Source organism: Microcaecilia unicolor, chromosome 3 (genome assembly GCF_901765095.1).
Source record: "Microcaecilia unicolor chromosome 3, aMicUni1.1, whole genome shotgun sequence".
NCBI classification, from domain to species: domain Eukaryota; kingdom Metazoa; phylum Chordata; class Amphibia; order Gymnophiona; family Siphonopidae; genus Microcaecilia; species Microcaecilia unicolor.
In genome coordinates this window covers 419666828-419688318 of record NC_044033.1, presented here as the reverse complement: position 1 = coordinate 419688318, position 21491 = coordinate 419666828, and positions in this window count along the sequence as shown.

Here is a 21491-nt window from a genome sequence, read left to right as displayed (position 1 = left end):
CCCTTAGTCTTTGTACTTTTGTAAGTAGTAAAAAATTGATTCACTTCTACTCGTTCTACACCACTCAGGATTTTGTAGACCTCAATCATATCTCCCCTCATCTGTCTCTTTTCCAAGCTGAAGAGCCCTAACCTCTTTAGCCTTTCCTCATATTAGAGTAGTTCCATCCCCTTTATCATCTTGATCGCTCATCTTTGAACTTTTTCTGTTTCTGCTATATCTTTTTTTAGATACGGTGCTAGAACTGAACGCAGTACTCAAGGTGAGGACACACCATGAAGTGATACAAAGGCACCATCCCTTACCTAATAATTCCTAGCATCCTCTTTGATTTTTTGGCTGCTGACTCACAATGAACAGTAGATTTCAGCATATTATCTACAATGACACCTAGACCTTTTTCTTGAGTGCTGACCCCTAAGGTGGGCCCTCTCATCAGGTAACTATAATTCAGATTATCTATTCCAATGTGCATCACTTTGCATTTTTCCACATTATATTTCATCTGCCATTTGGATGCCCAGTCTTCCAATTTCCTACAGTCTTCTTGCCAGTTTTCACAGTCCACATGTGTTTTAGCAACCTTGAATTTTTTTGTGTCATCTACAAATGTAATCACCTCACTCATCGTCCCGATTTCCAGATCATTTATAAATATGTTAAATAGCACCGGTCCCAGTACTGATCTCTGCGGCACTCCACTATTCACCCTCCTCCATTGAGAGAAATGACCATTTATCCCTACCCTCTGTTTTCTGTCCAATAACCAATTCCTAATCCACACCAGAACATTGCCTTCTATCCCATGACTTTTTAAATTTTCTCAGGTGTCTCTCATGAGAAACTTTGTCAAAAGCTTTCTGAAAATCCAGATACACTACATCAACCGGCTCACCTTTATCCGCATGTTTATTCATGCCTTCAATGAAATGTAGCAAATTGGTGAGGCAAGACTTCTCCTGGCTGATCCAATGCTGACTCTGTCCCATTAAACCATGTTTATTCATGGCTTTTGTGTGTATATGTGCATACATACAAGTATATATGCCTGTATTCTAAGCATTTACGCATGTAATTAATGCATACATTATAGAATTATACCCGTATGTGTAAGTTCCTTATCTGTAGATTTTCAATGGCAATATGCTGCCAAATATCCCTCAAAGCACCATGGTACTATCCAGTTAATGCTGATGCACAGTTAGAGTGGAATAACTCTCTGTATATATAGAAATAGTCAACTCCTATCCATTTAGTTAAGCAGTTTAATTTACGCTTGCAAAAAAAACAACAACTCATAATTAAACCACTTAACTATATAGATAGTTGCTGAAGATTGCTGTTATAAATATAGCTGGCTTCAGTGACCACATTATGGGGGAACTTCTATATATTTGTGTACCAAATTTTAGCACTAAAAAAATCGGCGCTCAATAGTATTCTATAATGGGGACTCAAAGATAAGCGCCCATTATGGAATGGAATTGAGTGCCCTTAGGCACCAAAATTTATGCCCACTGAAACTAAGTGTAATTCCCAGTGCCCAATCTGGGTGCACATCCCCAGGAGTCTACAACACTGCATGCAAATTTTAGGAAAACCTCAGCCCCTTTTGGATTGCATGCTATGGGATCTGGGCACACGTTGTTATAGAAAAGCACAAAGCAAAATGTGCACCCAATTCCAACTTGGTGCTGATTAATGCCAAATAGCATGCAATTGTTGGCACTAATTAGCTCCTTAGCCAATTTAATGGTCAGCATTCAAATATTGGCATCCAATTTTGAGCACCATATATAGAACCTAGGGGTCAGTGTGCAAAGTTGCATGTGCAAGTTAAGAATACATAGAGGCTTATTTTCAAAGCACTTAGCCTCCCAAAGTTCCATAGAAACATATGGAACTTAGCCTCCCAAAGTGCTTTGAAAATATGCCTCATAAGTACATAAGTATTGCCATACTGGGAAAAACCAAAGGTCCATTGAGCCCAGCATCCTGTTTCCAACAGTGGCCAATCCAGGTCACAAATACCCAGCAAGATCCCAAAAATGTACAAAACATTTTATACTGCCTATCCCAGAAATAGTGGATTTTCCCCAAGTCCATTTAATAACGATCTATGGACTTTTCCTTTAAGAAGCCGTCCAAACCTTTTTTAAACTCCGCCTTTACCACATTCTCTGGCAACGAATTCCAGAGTTTAATTACACGTTGAGTGAATAGAAATCAAACAAAATAAAACATGGAAAAGAAAATAAGATGATATTTTTTTTATTGGACATAACTTAATACATTTCTTGATTAGCTTTCGAAGGTTGCCCTTCTTCGTCAGATGAATAACCTTAAGAGTGGACTAACACGGCTACCACACTCCTCTACGTTGAGTGAAGAAACATTTTCTCTGATTCGTTTTAAATTTACTACATTGTAGCTTCATCACATGCCCCCTAGTCCTAGTATTTTTGGAAAGTGTGAACAGACGCTTCACATCTATCCATTCAACTCCACTCATTATTTTATAGACCTCTATCATATCTCCCCTCAGCTGCCTTTTCTCTAAGCTGAAGTGCCCTAGCCGCTTTAGCCTTTCCTCATAGGGAAGTCCTCCCATTCCCTTTATCATTTTTGTCATAATATGGTCAGTTGCACGTATAACAATATAATAATAAGCTGGTGGCCTCCTCAGGCTTGGGCAGTCCTATGTTTATCACTATCCAGCTTATAATCAAAAGACAAAAACGCCTATATTGCGACCTAAATCGGGAGATAGGCGTTTATCTCCCAAAAACGAATAACGCGGTATAATCAAAAGCCGAACTTGGACGTTTTCAACTCCACTCCATCGCGGAAGCGTACAAAGTTGACGGGGGCGTGGTTATCACCCGAACAGAGATGAGCGCCTTTCGCCGATAATGGAAAAAAAAGTATGCGTTTGTAGCTAGAATTTAGAGCACTTTTCCTGGACCCTGTTTTTTCACAAATAAGGCCCCAAAAAGTGCCCTAAATGACCAGATTACCACCATCGGGATGACCTCCCCTGACTCCCCCAGTGGTCACTAACCCCCTCCCACTACAAAAAATGATGTTTCACAACTTTTTATTTTCACCCTCAAATGTCATACCCACCTCCCTGGCAGCAGTATGCAGGTCCCTGGAGCAGTTGTTAGGGGGTGCAGTGGACTTCAGGCAGGTGGACCCAGGCCCATCCCCCCCTACCTGTTACAATTGTGCTGCTTAATGCTTAGTCGTCCAACCCCCCCAAACCCACTGTACCCACATGTAGATGCCCCCTTCACCCCTTAGGGCTACAGTAATGGTGTAGACTTGTGAGCAGTGGGTTTTGAGGGGGATTTGGGGGGCTCAACACACAAGGGAAGGGTGCTATGCACCCGGGAGCTCTTTTACCTTTTTTTTTGTTTTTGTAAAAGTGCCCCCTAGGGTGCCCGGTTGGTGTCCTGGCATGTGAGGGGGACCAGTGCAGTACGATTCCTGGCCCCTCCCACGAACAAATGCCTTGGATTTATTCGTTTTTGAGCTGGGCGCTTTCATTTTCCATTATCACTGAAAAACAAAAACGCCCAGCTCACAAATTGTCGAATAAAACATGGACGTCTATTTTTTTCGAAAATACGGTTCGGTCCACCCCTTCACGGACCCGTTCTCGGAGATAAACGCCCATGGAGATAGACGTTTTCGTTCAATTATGCCCATATATATATATATATATATATAATGTGTGTAAGTATGTATAGGACAAGTATATAGTGTCCGCAAGGTCCTTGCCATGTCCCTGGTGTCCATTCAGTGCCTGCGAAGGAAAACATCTAAGTACCACCTGTGATGATGGTATAAAACATATAGTGCATACAAAACAGCATGTTGCACTGACCTATGATGCAAAATGTTTATTTATTTATGTATTTATTTTAAGTTTGCTCACAGTTCTTTCAGCAGTAACTCTACCCCTTTTGGGCTCACAATCTAATTTTGCACCAGAGACAATGGAGGATTAAGTGGCACGTCCAAGAATCAAGGAGCAGTAGTGGGATTTTCATGGGGCAATCCTTAGCTTAATTATAACACTCCACCCTTATTCGGAAGTCTTCTTTCTATAACTGTTGCTTAGTTCTTTTATGTTAACCTTAATCTTTTTGTAACACCAACTGTATCTTTTACCCTGGAATGGCGCTGCCATAACAGATTTTTTTAAGCCACATTGAGCCTGCAAATAGGTGGGGAAATGTGGGATACAAGTGCAATAAATAAATAAATAAATGCTGGTGCTCTAACCACTAAGCTATCACTCCACTCCATTCTGTATTGCAAAACCCTTTGCTCTGCTCTGAGGTACAAAAGTTTTGTTTATTTATATTTTGCTCACACCTTTTCAGTAGTAGATCAAGGTGAATTATATTCTGGTACACTAAGTATTTCCCTTACCCTGGAAGTAATTTTGCACCTGAGACATTTTAGGGTTAAGTGATGTGCCCAAGATCATGAGAAGCAGAAGTGGGATTTGAACCAGACACCCCTGGACGTCATACCTGGTGCTCTAACCACTCAGCAACACCACAAACAAGGCAAAATGTTTTGTACCTTGGAGCATGATAAAACATTTTGCACCTTATCCTGAAGTGGAGGAGTAGCTTAGTGCTTAGATCACTGGACTTACCATCATAGGGTGCCTGGTTCAAATCCCCCTCAGAGCAGTGCAAAGCATTTATCATCAGGATTTTTTTGTTTTAAACCTTTATTTACTTAGCAGTGCACAGAAACGTGACAAGGTAAATACACCATTAGCAAATATAAAAAGCAACTGAAAAATGTTGTGCCACCTAAATCTTCTATAAAAAAAACTCTGGCTCACATTTCAATACTGAGCCAAAGAAGCTGCTAGCTTTGTAAAATGGCAGACATAGACGTTTCTAAGGGAATTTAGAGCTGCCTGCAATTTCAGAAACTTGGAAATACCAAATTGTAATGTTTACTGCCCTCCCACCTAGACATATTTTAAGGTATATACAAACATTATGCTTGCCATTTTACAATCTCTGGCAGAATCTACATGGGAAGGTTTATACAGGCTCCAAAGTAGCAGTTCTTGTCCCGCAAGGGAAATCTTACCTCAGATGGTTCAAGGGGCAAAATGATGAACATACTGAGACACAGATAGAATCACAGAAAGGACCTGGTGTACCCCAGAAAGGGAGGGGAAGGAGACAAATGAGGAGCAAGAGGTATTTACTACTACTACTACTTATCATTTCTATAGTGCTACTAGACATACGCAGCGCTATACACTGGACATAAAGAGATAGTCCCTGCTCAACAGAGCTTACAATTTAATTAGGACAGACAAACAGGACAAATAAGAGATAAGGGAATTACTAAGGTGGGAATGATAAAACATGGGTACTGAACAAGTGAGTAAGGGTTAGGAGTTAACAGCAGCATCAAAAGGTGGGCTTTTAGCCTAGATCTGAAGACGGCCAGAGATGAAGCTTGACGTACCAGCTCAAGAAGTCTATTCCAGGCATATGGTGCAGCAAGATAAAAGGAATGGAGTCTGGAGTTAACGGTGGAGGAGAAGGTATTTGGTATGGTATTGGAAGGTGGGGGAGGTAGTAGATGTGGAGACAGAGGGGTTTCAGACAAGAGACCTGGGTTGACAGAAATATCACTCAAGCTCACAGACTTTGTCTCAGATCTCTTGCAGTCAACACCAAACTGTCAATGGGACAAGCTGTGGCAGCACTTATTTGTGATTTAAAGGTGGTCTAAGACCCGACGTTCATCTGGTATTGGATGTACATCAAGCATGCTATCTGAAATTGGGGATAAACATCTCTGACACAGTGCTGCCCTTCACATTCCCCAGTACTGCTCGACAAACTTCCATTGGCCCCATACATTTTAGTGGCTTAAATGTTTTCTCTGGCCCTTTTGTAAAATTCTGGTATATACATTTTGTCCACAAAAATGTACACATGCCAGGATTGAGACATTTAAAACATGATGACCACCTTAATGGTCTGGGGTAGATTCTTACCAGCTGCATGTAATACATATGCTAAAGAGTAAGGCCTTACTATTTACTGTTCTAATGCTACATGACAAAACCGATTAGTACCTTGTACCCAATCCCTCACCTGGTGGAGGAAACAGGCCACATTATATATATATATATATATATATATATATATATATATATATATATATATAACGTATAGAACAAGTATATAGTGTCCGCAATGATGGAACACTCTTGAAAGAATGTTTTGCGGCTGTGTTAAAAAAAAAAAAAAAGTAAATCATCAGAGCCAATTTGCATCCCAGAGACAGCTATATCCTGTCATAATTTGTAAACTTAGAGTTCCATACATAAGACAAAGAGTAAAGAAGAGATGGGACACTAGCTATCTTCTTTTATTCTGAAATGTAGCTTTTATACATATGGGGATTCATTCTATGTGTACTTATGTATAGGTGTCCAGATTGTAGACAGAAACAAAAAAAAGGCAAAGATCTGCCACAGAAATAGCAAACCAAAAGAAAAAAATCAGATCAAAAAAGACAAAAAAATGGAACAGGAGGGTAACAGAAGAAGTGGTTTATTACAAGTTACCTGACGTGGCCACGTTTTGCCCTCAGGCTACATCAGGGGTACAAAAAACTACAAAATAAAAATACATAATGAATAAAACATAAACATCACATTGTATATTTTATAATAAAACATATTTAAAACCACAATCAAATCATATAAGATAAAAACAGATCAAATCTAAAAACATAATTCAATAAAGTGTAATATCAAATCAATATCAGTTAAACACATTCAAATTAAATATGCATGCAATAAAATAATAATTTTAATACAAGACATAAGATATCAACAAAACATAATATTAACTCAAAATATATATCAACAGAACTGCATAAGACAAATAGGTGAAGATATACAACACTAAAATACCTGAATGACCGTACGTACTAAATATCACCTACCTAGTAGGGGTAAAAAGCAAAGTGAACCCCTAAAAGTAGTCATACAACCACCTAAAAAATGCAAAATAAATAAAATAAAATCTCACAATGTTTAGCCTCAATCGCCGTCTCTTATGCACAGTCAATGATCTAAAAATACTGAAATTAATATTCAGTTAATATTTAGTAATGTAAGAATCAGTGGGTTTCTATGTTCTAACAGATAGCAACTCAAATCAATAGAAATTAATAAAAATTAACTTTAGAGTAAACACTACCTAAAAATATCATACTGTTCTGTGACAATCACATATACCCTGATGATGATATCATTAAAAAGAAATTATTAAAAAGAACTACACAGTGACCATGAAAAAAACTAATTCAGAAGCACTAATCAGGCAATCCAGCACTCATTACTGTTGTCTGAATGGGTGGATATAAAAACATCAGTTAAAATTGTTACTGTTGCAACGTACCAAACGTGCTTACCCTGATGATTGTATCATTAGAAAAAAAATATTTTCAGTGGATGTAGCAATACTGATTCAGAAGCGCTCAGCAAAACTCACAGGCAATCCAGTGCTCTATGCTGCTATATGAATGGGTGGATATACAGTACATACATCTATTTAAATCATTACTGTTGCAACCACATATACCCTGATGATTGTATCATTTAGCAATCCCACTCAGCACAACTGGCACGTAATGCAGTGCTCTTTACTGATACTTGTATAGGTAGATATACAATCATCTATTTCAATCAGAACTGTTGCAACATACCAAACCCCCTTTCAATATTAAAGCTAACAACATTTGGCTGATCAGGTTATCAAACAAGCTTAGAAAAAGTAACTGACTAAGACAATGCACTGATAGAACCAGGGGCGTATCTGAGGTTCGGCGGTAGGGGGGGCAGGGGCTAGAGTGAGGGGGCACATTATAGCCCCCCCCATCGCCGTCAACCCCCCCTACCGCCGTCAACCCCCCCCCCTCCCTCCCCCGCCTACCGCCGTCTCCTACCCCGAGGTCCGCTTCCTCCGGCTTTTTAAAATATTGCTTCAGCTGGCGGGGGACCCCAACCCCCCGCCAGCCCAGCCGCGATCTTTAACTTTTTCATCCTCGTCGTGCAGCGCGCTGTGAAAGCTGCATGCATCTTTAGATCCAGTTGGATGGAGTCTGACGTCGCAGCATGTTGTAACGTCAACATGCTGCGACGTCAGACTCCAACTGGATCTAAAGATGCATGCAGCTTTCACAGCGCGCTGCACGACGAGGATGAAAAAGTTAAAGATCGCGGCTGGGCTGGCAGGGGGTTGGGGTCTCCCGCCAGCTGAAGCAATATTTTAAAAAGCCGGAGGAAGCGGACCTCGGGGTAGGTGACGGCGGTAGGCGAGGGAGGGAGGGTTAACGGCGGTAGGGGGGTCCGGGGCAAAATGTGCGGGGACCCAGGCCCCTGTGGCCCCACGCAGATACGCCCCTGGATAGAACATATATTTAAAGCAAGCCAAGCTGTTTAAACAGTACACACCACAATCTAAATTCCATATGGAGCATCTTATCTGCTACCTTACATAAGTGCTTCCCAAGCTTACTCAGCAGTCTTAGCAATGCTATGGTGACTGGCAGCAGGTGCCTGAGGAGCACATATTCTATACAGGAAAGTAAGTGCCTACTTTGCTTTATAGAATACTAGCCCTAAAAATTCTAAAAGTTACCTCAAGGAAGTGTATCTAAAATTACTGTTTCTAACCTTAGCCAAAAATCATTTATTTATTTAAAAATTTCTAATACAACTACAACTAAGTGGAGTACATAAAAATATACATAATAAAAACAGCCAGAAGGCCAAATTGTTCATAATCAGTCACAGAAAAAGGATCAGCCCCATGCTTTAACAAAAAGTGTGTGTTCAGGCCTTTCCTAAACTGCTCCAAGCTCTTACATAACCTCAAGTATGCAGGCAGCCCATTCCATAAGGTAGGCCCCTGCAATTGAAAATGCTGCTGCATGTGTTTCTGCATATTGTACAGACATCAATTTTTTCATAATATTACATAATATTTGGATGATTATGATCTAGATGCATAAGTAAATGTCATTATTCTAAAAAATTATGCACATAATGGGCGTGAAAATGTTAGTGCTTAAGCTATACAATTGCCCCATATAAGACCCCTGTCAGTGCTCCCACTACATTTCAAAGAACTCGTAACCAAAAATGCACTTCTAAATTCCCAAACAAGGTATTCAGTGAAACAAACCAGCTAAAATACCCAGATAAAACTGAAAGGAATTTCTTGACTGCCAACCAAAACAAGCACTCACTTAAACGTTGATGTAAATAGCCACATTTTGACTGGTTTCCTAAACCAGAATAAATCAGTACTAGACAGGCTTTGCTCAGAAGAGGATTTTACAAGCGTGGAACTACCGAAGAGAAGGGTATACAATTAATCCATCTCTATTGGGTCCTTTACCCAAGCTGCAGCTTAAAATAGCATAACATGGGGCACCATTTATTGTTTGGCCTAGGGGGCATGTCTGGACAGTGAAGAGAGGACATGTCTGCACTAATCAGTTAGTGCAGCCACATTACCGCATACTAACCGATTCGTGTGTGATTAGTGCATGAGCCCTTACCGCCTAGGGTTCTGCGCTAATCTTTGTTAATGACCGCGCACTAATGGCAACATTAGCAAATGGCCATTAAATTAGAAAATGGAAAATCAAACATTTTCTGGCTGTGGAAGGAATGGCCTTAGTGTGTGGGGAAAACCCACAGAAGGGCACACTAGGGCTACATTTTGCTGCAGCTTTGTAAAAGACCTCCTATGGGAGCTACATACTGTCCACTTTCCAGAAACTTAGATTATGAGCCTTCTAGAGACAGAGAAAGTACCTGTATATAATATGTAAATTCATGAAGCTCACCTGGATCAGGAAGCCACTAGAGTCCTGCAACATGCCGTTGCCAAAGAGTCTTGTGAGTGTTTACTTCCTGGTTGCTGTACTTCCCTTTTATAGCCCTGGATGGGGAGCTGACAGGTAGCCTCACTTCCTGGCTAGGTACATTTAGGGAAGTGCTCTACACTCCTACAATGCTTGGGCAACAGGCTTCTAAAGTGGTGCCTCTCTGGTGTTCATTGCCTGGCCAGTTCTTGCTTCCAGCCCTGTTTGTAACTGCTTCCATCCCTGCCTGTGCCTGCTTCTAGCCCTGCCTGTTCCTGCTTCAGCCCTGCTTGTTCCTGCCCTGTTTGTTCCTGCTTCCAGCCCTGCCTGTTACAGTCATCCAGCCCTGCTTGTTCCTGTCTCCAGCCTTGCTGTTTCAGCTACTCTCTGGCCTCGACTGTCGGGCCAGCTCCCAAGGGCTCTCTTAAGAGCCAACCTCTGGACAAACATTGTCATATTCCAGCCAATCTGCTAGTCGTATGCTTCTGCCGCTCCAAGTCAGGTCCTGCTTTCTCCAGCTCCCGGACTCTGCCAGGTGGTCCCGTCAGCAACCATTGATGAGGTCCTTATGCCACACAGGTAGAGTCAACTTTGTGACAGTCCAGGGCTCACCTTCCTCAACTATGACAGTTTTCTGAAGCCATGAGCTCAGCTGATAAGCTACCTCTTCAGTTCTTCCAGGACCTATCCCAGGTGGTCCAACAACAGCAGGCTCAGTTACAACAACAGATGGAAACCTTTCAGAGTATGTGTGCACAGCTAATGGCAATGCGTACTGCAGCCCTTGTGGTGCCAAATCCTCCAGGGCCCACCCCAGTGGCTCCACCTCTGACTCCACCAGTGCCCCAGCCTCAAGTCGTGGCACCACCTTGCTTTGATGGAGACCTCAAGGCCTGCCATGGTTTTATTAATCAGTGTTTGATGAATTTCAAACTGCAGCCCATCAGCTTTCCAACTGACTGCATTGAGGTCACCTTCATTGTCTCTCCTTTCTGGCAGGTGCTGGCCAGGCTGTCCCCTCTGTGGGAGCAGGATCACCTGATTATGTCCAGCCTGGTGGAGTTCCTCACCCATTTCTAGCGGGTGTTCGAGAGCTGGGACACTCCTCCTCAGTAGCGTCTGAGCTACTGAGCCTCAAACAAGGAACACTGACTGTGGGCCAGTATGTTCTGCAGTTCTGGACCCTGGTTTCAGAACATCAGTGGAACCAAGAAGTCCAGGTGTTAGTGTTTTTGCAGAATCTGGCTGGGTGCATTAAGGATGAGCTTGCGAGATGGGACCTGCCACCCAATCTGGATGACCTCATATCCCTCTGCATTAGGATTGATGTCTGTTTCCAGGAGGGGGCCAAGGAATGGGACGATCAGGCCTAGACCATATGTTTGGTACCCCGGTTTCAGAAGACAATACCACCACAGGCTCTCCCCCCACTGTGGCTACCCCGTTAGAGGAGATTCCAATGCACATGGGCCATTCTTGACTTTCCAAGGAGGAAAAGCAATGCTACAAAGCACAAGACCTCTGCTTATATTGTGCAGACTCAGGACATTATACCACTAGATGTTCCAAGAAATCAGGAAACTCCAAGGCCTAGAATTGGCTGGGGAGGCACCCCTAGGCCCACCTCGAACTACATCATCCTTCCTCATCACTCTGCTGGGGAAACAATGAATCCTGGTTCAGGCCTTCCTTGACTCAGGGGCCAATGAGAATTTTGTGGATGAGCGACTGATATATCAACATGGTATCCTTGCAAATCCCCTCTGTCACCACTTTGTATTTCATCAATCTACGGAGATTTACTGCCTGGACAACTGGTGACGATAAATAGCCCCATCTCTTTCCAAGTGGTCCTTTGCACCAGGAAGTCATAGAGTTCTACGTACCCCCTAAGTCAGTCAACCAGATCGTTCTGGACTTCCCTGATTACAGAAATATAAATCCCAGGTTTACTGGTGCTCTGGGGGAACTTTGGCCTGGTGACCAACCTTCTTTCATTCCTGCCTCTCCAGGGCATCATCAGCTACCTCTGGCTAAAGTCGAGTCATGCCCGCTCCCTGGGTGTATGATACCTTCATGGATGTGTTTTGCAAGAAGCAAGCCAAGACCTTACCATCTCATCAAGAATATAACTGCCCTATTGACCTCTTACCAGGTAACATGCCACCCAAGGGCAAGGTCTATGCACTCTTTATTCCGGAAATCAAAGCTATGTGGAAGTACATCCAGGATAATTTGTGACAGGTCTTTATCCATCCCTTCACCTCTCTGTCAGGAGCAGGATTCTTTTTTGTAGGGAAGAAGAATGGATCCTTGTGGCCATGTATTGATTACCATGGTTTGAACTCAATCACTAAGAAGAACAAATACCCTTTGCTGCTCACAGCAGAGCTATTTGACCACTTACAGGAGGCCATCATTTTCACTAAACCATACCTCCATGTGGCCTATAATTTAATCCAGATCTGAGTTTGTGATAAATGGAAAACACCCTTCAACACATAGGATGGATATTATGAATACTTGGTGATGGCATTTGGATTATGCAATGCCGCTGCTGTTTTCCAATACTTTATAAATGAGGTGTTCCGAGACCTCCTTTACTCCTGTGTCTTGGACTTTCTAGATGACATATAGGTGTTCTCTACCTCCCTGTCCAGGCATCGAATTCATGGTGCTGCAGTCCCTAGAGGAGACTGGCCTATATGCTAAGCTGGCGAAATGTTCCTTTGTGCAGACGACCCTTCCCTTTTTGGGATATATAGTTTCTTCTCCCAGCCTTCAGATGGATCCAGACAAATGTGCAGCAATCCAGGACTGGCCACAACCCACAGGCCTTAAGGCTCTTCAGGGATTCCTGGTTTTTGTCAACTATTACCAGCAATTTATCCACAATTACTCCAGCCTTAAGGCACATCTCTCCACCCTCACTTGCAAAGGGGTGGCCACTGAGGTTGGTCAATCGAAGCTCAGCTGGCCTTCTCCAAGGTCAAGGAGGCCTTCCTGTTGGCTCCAGTACTGTGACGACCTGGCATATCACACCTCTTCTTTGTTGAAGTGGATGTCTCCTCCATAGTGCTGGGTCAGTCCTCTCTCAGGCCTCCCCCAGTGAGAGACTTTTGCCTTGTTCTTCTTCTCTGGGAAGTTCACCCTGGCCGAGCAGAACTATACTATTGGGATCACAAACTTCTAGCCATTAAGTTAGCCCTGGAGCAGTAGAAACACCTTTTGGAAGGGGCTGCGCACCCATTCACCTTCACCACCGACCATAAGAATTTAGTATATTTACAAGAAGCCAAAAGACTGAACCCTCATCAGGCCAGGTGATCACTTCTCCCACTTTGATTTTTGCTTGAATGAAGCATCTGGAGCTGAAAAGAAGACCATGATGGTAAGCCACTTATAGAAGAAGATGACTGAAGAAATTGAGAAAGTGGGGGAGGTGGTGGTAGAGAATCAATCAAAGCCTGTACTGTGGAGGAGAAAAAAAACAGAAAGAGAATCTGCATTGGACGTGTTAGAAGATCTTCTATTTACAGCAGGAGAAGTAATTAAATTGTGGAATATTGAGAAAACGTAAGCCCTATGGGGACAGGAAAATACCTACTGTACCCGAATGGAAGCCTGCAAGCCTGATGACTATTGAAGAAGTGTACATTCAGGCACAGTAGGTAGGTTTCTGTTCCTGGAGGGTCACAATAAAAAAATAGTCACAAAAAGCTGAAGTGGCATAGTTCTCTGACTGTTGCTCTATTAGACTATACCTTCACTCCACATGGACATCTATTATGGATGTTCCTGTGCTGCCACAAAGACATCCATGTCCCTTGTTTTTGCCCCATTCATAATTTGGATGTTTCAGTTTGTAAAATGGATGTTCATCTGTATGTAACCAACACATAAACATCCATTTTGCATGTATTTAAAAACATGCTGTATGTCGGCTAAAATGCTACCACCACAAGCAACATACTGACCTAGACATCCTTATTTTATGTTCTTTCGAGAATGATGTTCTAAATGCTTAAGTCCCCTTCCTGTGAATTTTCAGCAGCACCAAATGGATAGTGCTGAGGTAGAGTTAGGGCAGAGCAAGGGTGAAATGTCCACCTATATGGATACTGATGATATTCAGGTACTATCCAGATAGTTATGTGGTTTATTTTAGGCCAGGAAAAAAGTTGTCCTAGATAAAAACCCATGGAGGGGCATTTTTGATATGACGCTTAAGTCTGAATTGAGCTGTTTTGCCAAAACAATATCTCAAATAAATGTACAGCTCACAGCCATAAATGAACCAGAAAAATGTCTAAATTTCTGGTTTGATTACGGCTTTGAGATAGACATTTTTATGCTTAACATGTTCATCTGTACGTACTATTTTCAGGGTAAAATTTGTCCCAGGGAAAAAACAGAGAAAAACAAGCACATAAGCACCGCCATACTGAGAAAAGACCAAGGGTCTATCAAGCCCAGCATCCGGTCTCCGACAGCAGTCAATCCAGGCTTCAAGAACGCAGCAACCCCCCCCCCCCCCCCAAAAAAAAAAAAATATATAATAATTTTTTAATAATGTTCAATGGACCATTCCTTCAGGAATCTGTCCAAACCCCCCTTAAACTCCGTAAGGCCAGCTGCTGTCACTACGTTCTCCGGCAACGAGTTCCAGAGTCCAGCTACACGCTGAATAAAGCAAACCTTTCTCCCATTTGTTTTAAATCTACCATATTCTAGCTTCATCTTGTGTCCCCCTGGTTCTATTATTGTTTGAAAGTGTAAACAAACGCTTCACATCTGTCCGCTCTACTCCGCTCATTATCTTGTAGACTTCTATCATATCACCCCTCAGCCGTCTTTTCTCCAAGCTGAAGAGCCCTAACCTTCTTAGCCTTTCCTCATAGGGAAGTCGTTCCATCCCTTTTACCATTTTTGTCGCCCTTCTCTGCACCTTCTCCAATTCCTTTATATCTTTTTTGAGATGTGGTGACTAGAATTGGACACAATATTCGAGGTGCGGTCGCAACATGGAGTGATACAACGGCATTATAACATCCTTGTGTTTGTTTTCCATCCCTTTCCTAATAATACTCAACATTCTGTGCGCTTTCTTAGCCGCCGCAGCACACTGAGCACATAGGCGTAGTTTGACTGTTTCATTTGGGGGGGGCAAAGAATGGGCGGAGCATATTAGCATATCATTTGCATATATACATATGCAAATGAATATGCTAATATGGAGGAAGGAAATGAAATTTACAGGCAAAATATCACAGATGCACATTTCAAAAAGCTGACACATTTCAATTAATAAATTATGAATAAAATACTTTTATTTACCTTTGTTGTCTGATCATTTAGTTTTTCTATTCGCTTTGATCCCAGTGTCTTCTGTTTTATGCAGTGTCTTCTTTCCAGTAGGCTTCCCTCTGCTCCCCACCCTCCCAGTCCCATCCATCTCTTGCTCCTTCCCTCTGCCCCCCACCCCTCCCAGTCCCATCCATCTTCTGTTCCTTCCCTCTGCTCTCCATCCCTCTGTCCCATCCATCTTCTGCTCCTTCCCTCTGCTGTGCCTGACCTCTCCCAATCCCATCCATCTCCTGGTCCATCCCTCTGCTCCCCACCCCTCGCAGTCCCATCCATCTCCTGCTCCTTCCCTCTGATCCCCACCCCTCCCAGTCCCATCCATCTCCTGCTCCTTCCCTCTGCTCCCCACCCCTCCCAGTCCCTTCCATCTCCTGCTCCTTCCCTCTGATCCCCACCCCTCCCAGTCCCATCCATCTCTTGCTCATTCCCTCTGCTCACCATCCCTCCGTCCCATCCATCTTCCCTCTGCTCCCCACCCCCCCGCGAGGTCCAAGATGGTGACTCCGTTTACCCCCTCTCTTCCTCCCTCCCTCCGGCGCAGGCAGCAGTCTTTTCCAGCGTTCCTGGCAGCGGTAGCGATGTACACGCTGCCTTCGGTCTGCCCCGGAAGCATTCTCTTCAAGTTCCTGTTCCCACCTATGCGGGAACAGGAACTTGAAGAGAAGGCTTCGGGGCAGAGCCAAAGGCAGCGTGTACAACGCTACCGCTGCCAGGAATGCTGGAAAAGACTGCTGCCTGCGCCGGAGGGAGGGAGGAAAAGAGAGGGGTAGATGGACACGCTCCTCTCCATCCGCTTGGCTTCCCTGCCCTCTCTGTCTGCGTCCCGCCCGAAAGGAAATGACGTCAGAGGAAGGCGGGACGCAGATAGAGAGGGCAGGGAAGCCAAGCGGATGGAGAGGAGCGCGTGCCTGCATGTGGTTTTTTTGTTTTAACTAATGGCGCGGCGGCGCCTCGCGTCGTTTGGGGGGGCATTGCCCCCCCTCGCCCCCCCCAGTCTATGCCTATGACTGAGCAGAAGTTTTCATTGTCTTATCAACAATGACTCCCAGATCCCTTTCTAGGTCTGTGACTCCTAATGCGGAACCTTGCATGACATAGCTGTAATTCGGGTTCCTCTTACCCACATACATCACTTTGAACTTGTCAACACTTGGATGTGCCAATCCCCCAGTCTTGCGAGGTCCTCCTGTAATCTTTCACACTCCTCCTGCGACTTGACGACCCTGAATAACTTTGTGTCATCTGCGAATTTAATTACCTCACTAGTTACTCCCATCTCTAGGTCATTTATAAATATGTTAAAAAGCAGCGGTCCCAGCACAGACCCCTGAGGGACCCCACTAATTACTCTTCTCCATTGAGAGTACTGGCCATTCAATCCTACTCTCTGCTTCCTATCTTTCAACCAGCTATAGGGACATCTGTCTAGCAGTATTTGTAGTGAACTAGTCACATAGATATTCCTGCAGTGCAAAGGGGCAGCCTAGTGGTCAGTTAAATGGATTTCACATAAAGGGAATCAGGTACAAATCCTACCTTAACCCCTTCATATTCTATGGTGAGCATTCCAGGAACAGAGAAAACCTACTGTACCTAAAGGACCACAGCTACAGGCTTTCAGGTAACTTATATACTTAGGTGCAGGAGGTATTTTTATGTTCCAGAAGGGATTGCGTATTTATACTGAAATTAACGCGTTAAGTAGGAATTGAACCTGTTCACAATCCACTGCACTGACCACTAGGCTACTCCATCCACTTCCTTGTTACTTTCTTAGGAATAGCCATAAGATCTGGAGCTATCATAGAGCTTGATATCTACTGTCACTCTCACATCTTTGGTGGTGTGGGAGGGGGGTCAGTGACCACTGGGGGATTGAAGAGGGTTATGCTTTAATTCCTCCAGTGGGCAGCTAGTCAGTTGGGGCACCTTTTTCTGACTTAATCGTGACTGACACAGGTCTACATAAAATCATACTTCTTTTCTGCCCTGGACCTTTTTTTTCTATTCCATTATTGCAGAAAAACATCCAGACTTAAAGCCCGCCTAAAACATGCCTCTAGCATGCCCCCTTGCTATTTGGACAAAGTCCGTGAAAAATGTCCCAGTTTTGCCTTTTCTAAAATCATGATTTAGACTTTTTAGCGAGAAAATCATCCACCTGCCACTTTGTGCCACTTTTGAGATATTTTGAAAATGAGTGCCATAGCTATATATATAGCTGAATATTGATTTTATAAGTATAGCCAATACTTCTAATATCCGCTACCTACGTTCCTGTACCCGCTCCGCCGAACGCCTCTGGCGGAAATCTCGGGCCCTTGCTGATTTCCTACACTTTAAGTTCATGCTGACCTCCTTCCAATCTGCTCTTTTACGTGCCAAACAGGATTATTATATCCAACTGACCAACTCTCTTGGCTCTAATCCTCGACTTCTCTTCACCACATTGAACTCCCTCCTCAAGGTGCCCCCTCCCCCAACTCCCCCTTCATTATCTCCTCAGACCCTTGCTGAATTCTTTCACAACAAGGTTGAAAAGATAAACCTTGCTTTCTCTACCTCACCACCTCTCCCTCCACTAGTCCATTCCCCTCTCTCTCCTTCCCCTCATTCCCTTTCCTCCTTTCCTGAAGTTACTATTGAGGAAACTACACTTCTCCTTTCTTCCTCAAAATGTACCACCTGTTCCTCTGATCCCATTCCCACCCACCTTCTTAATGCCATCTCTCCTGCTCTTATTCCTTTTATCTGTCACATTCTCAACCTCTCACTTTCCACTGCGACTGTCCCTGCTGCCTTTAAACATGCTGTGGTCACACCTCTCCTTAAGAAGCCTTCACTCGACCCTACTTGTCCCTCTAATTACCGACCCATCTCCCTCCTTCCTTTTCTCTCCAAATTACTTGAACGTGCTGTTCACCGCCGCTGCCTTGATTTTCTCTCCTCACATGCTATTCTTGACCCACTACAATCTGGTTTTCGCCCTCTCCACTCAACCGAAACTGCGCTTACTAAAGTCTCCAATGACCTATTACTGGCTAAATCCAGAGGTCAATATTCCATCCTCATTCTTCTTGATCTTTCCGCTGCTTTTGACACTGTCGATCACAGCATACTTCTCGATACCCTGTCCTCACTTGGATTCCAGGGCTCTGTCCTTTCCTGGTTCTCTTCCTACCTCTCCCTCCGCACCTTTAGTGTTCACTCTGGTGGATCCTCTTCTACTTCTATCCCTCTGCCTGTCGGCGTACCTCAGGGTTCTGTTCTTGGTCCCCTCCTCTTTTCTATCTACACTTCTTCCCTTGGTTCATTAATCTCATCCCATGGCTTTTCCTACCATCTCTATGCTGATGACTCCCAAATCTACCTTTCTACCCCTGATATCTCACCTTGCATCCAAACCAAAGTTTCAGCGTGCTTGTCTGACATTGCTGTCTGGATGTCTCAACGCCACCTGAAATTAAATATGACCAAAAACGAGCTTCTCATTTTCCCCCCCAAACCCACCTCCCCGCTCCCCCCGTTTTCTATTTCTGTTGATGGCTCTCTCATTCTCCCTGTCTCCTCAGCTTGAAACCTTGGGGTCATCTTTGACTCTTCTCTCTCCTTCTCTGCTCATATCCAGCAGATTGCCAAGACCTGTCGTTTCTTTCTTTACAACATCCGTAATCCGCCCCTTTCTTTCCGAGCACTCTACCAAAACCCTCATCCACACCCTTGTCACCTCGCGTTTAGACTACTGCAATCTGCTTTTTGCTGGCCTCCCACTTAGTCACCTCTCCCCTCTCTGTTGTCGGTTCAAAACTCTGCTGCCCATCTCATCTTCCGCCAGGGTCGCTTTACTCATACTACCCCTCTCCTCAAGACCCTTCACTGGCTCCTTATCCGTTTTCGCATCCTGTTTAAACTTCTTCTACTAACCTATAAATGTACTCACTCTGCTGCTCCCCAGTATCTCTCAACACTCGTCCTTCCCTACACCCCTTCCCGTGCAGTCCGCTCCATGGATAAATCCTTCTTATCTGTTCCCTTCTCCACTACTGCCAACTCCAGACTTCGCGCCTTCTGTCTCGCTGCACCCTACGCCTGGAATAAACTTCCTGAGCCCCTACGTCTTGCCCCATCCTTGGCCACCTTTAAATCTAGACTGAAAGCCCACCTCTTTAACATTGCTTTTGACTCGTAACCACTTGTAACCACTCGCCTCCACCTACCCTCCTCTCTTCCTTCCCGTTCACATTAATTGATTTGATTTACTTACCTTATTTATTTTTTGTCTATTAGATTGTAAGCTCTTTGAGCAGGGACTGTCTTTCTTCTATGTTTGTGCAGCGCTGCGTATGGCTTGTAGTGCTATAGAAATGCTAAATAGTAGTAGTAGTAGTAGTAGTAGTAGTGGTGACTGCCATATACAGCTGTTAGTAAATAAAATGTTTACTGACCACATTGTCCATTAATTACAAGTGAAATTCTACATTCAATTCAAGATTATTTGTTCAGTTTTTCAGGGTTTATATCTTAATGGGCCTTTACATCTAAAATCATTGTTGCAGCATTATTTTTTATTAATTTTTGTTACATTTGTACCCTGCGCTTTCCCACTCATGGCAGGCTCAATGCGGTTTACATGGGGCAATGGAGGGTTAAGTGACTTGCCCAGAGTCACAAAGAGCTGCCTGTACCTGAAGTGGGAATTGAACTCAGTTCCTCAGTTCCCTAGGACCAAAGTCCACCACCCTAACCACTAGGCCACTCCTCCAATTATGTACCAGTGACAAGTCTTAGATGTTCTCAGCGGCCATTATTAACAGTTCCAAGTGGGGTATGATTGCAGTGTACAGTTAATCAAGCTTTTGAGGATCAAGCCCATGTGTTTGGAATTCATTACCAATGGCAGTGTGACAGAAAAGGGTCTATGCTACTTTTTATCAGAAAGTTAAGGCATGGCTGTTTGTAAAGTGGATTGAGCAAGTTATGGGTGCAGATTATATTGCTGATTGTTTTAGATGGGATGGGGGGGTGGAAGAATGGTGAATGAAATTAAGGCAGTGGTTCCCAAACCTGGTTCTGGAGGCACCCCAGCCAGTCAGGTTTTCAGGATATCCACAATGAATATTCATGAGAGAGATTTGCATGAAGAGAGGCAGTGCATGCAAATCTCTCTCATGAATATTCATTGTAGATATTCAAAAAAATCCGCAATCAAGCAGAGAACTCGAACACCCCACGGGAAAACACAGATATGGGTAAAAAGTGGGATGTTTGACCACGGAAATACAAATCCTGGAGACAGTTTTTATGATATTGTCTCCAGGATTTGTATTTCCGTGGTCAAACATCCCACTTTTTACCCATATCTATTCATTGTAGATATCCTGAAAACCTGACTGGCTGGGGTGCCTCCAGGACCAGGTTTGGGAACCACTGGATAAGGTCTTAACTTGGCTCCAGCCATTCTGTTGAGCCAAGCATATGAAATATTCAGTGCATTTTTTCTAGCGAAAAAGGTGCTGGTACTCAAATGCCAGACCACCCTTCAGGGGTGGGGTGATCACTGAGGGACCCAACCCACAATAGCCAGACTCCCTGCAACCAGTCACAGAATCTATGACAAAGCAGAATTGGTATGTAGAGCCTGAGCTCTTTCATTAAAACTTGGGGACCATGGGTCAATTTTAACAGACAATGGAAAAGGTGACGGTTCTCAGTACCCCCTCAAAAAAAGTCCTGGAAATATTGGAAATAAAATTAAAATAAATAACCTAGATGCCATTTTACTAAAGTACAGTAAATTTTGCACTTGCCTCGTTAAAATTCAAACTTAAGCTGGGGTACATGCAAAGCCATTGCAGCGAATGCAGGGCATGCCCAGAATCTGCCTTTCATTCACCACACAGGGCAGTGAGTTACTGCAGAGGTACCGCATTACAAACAGTGCCAGAGAGCACAGGAGCACCTACATTATCAGGCATTACATGTAATGCGGGATGGACCCACTGTATTAAATAAATATTTTTGTCACTGATTGATTGAGGTATAGTCGTGTACAGTCTGTATCGGGTTAATCCCGTGCAATTGGTTTGGTGTAAGGTGTCTCTCACTTTGTCTAGTTTTAGGAGGTAAAGAGTTTTTTAAATCATCCAATTTTCTCATATACATGTGAGTTTTTGTGTATGATTCTT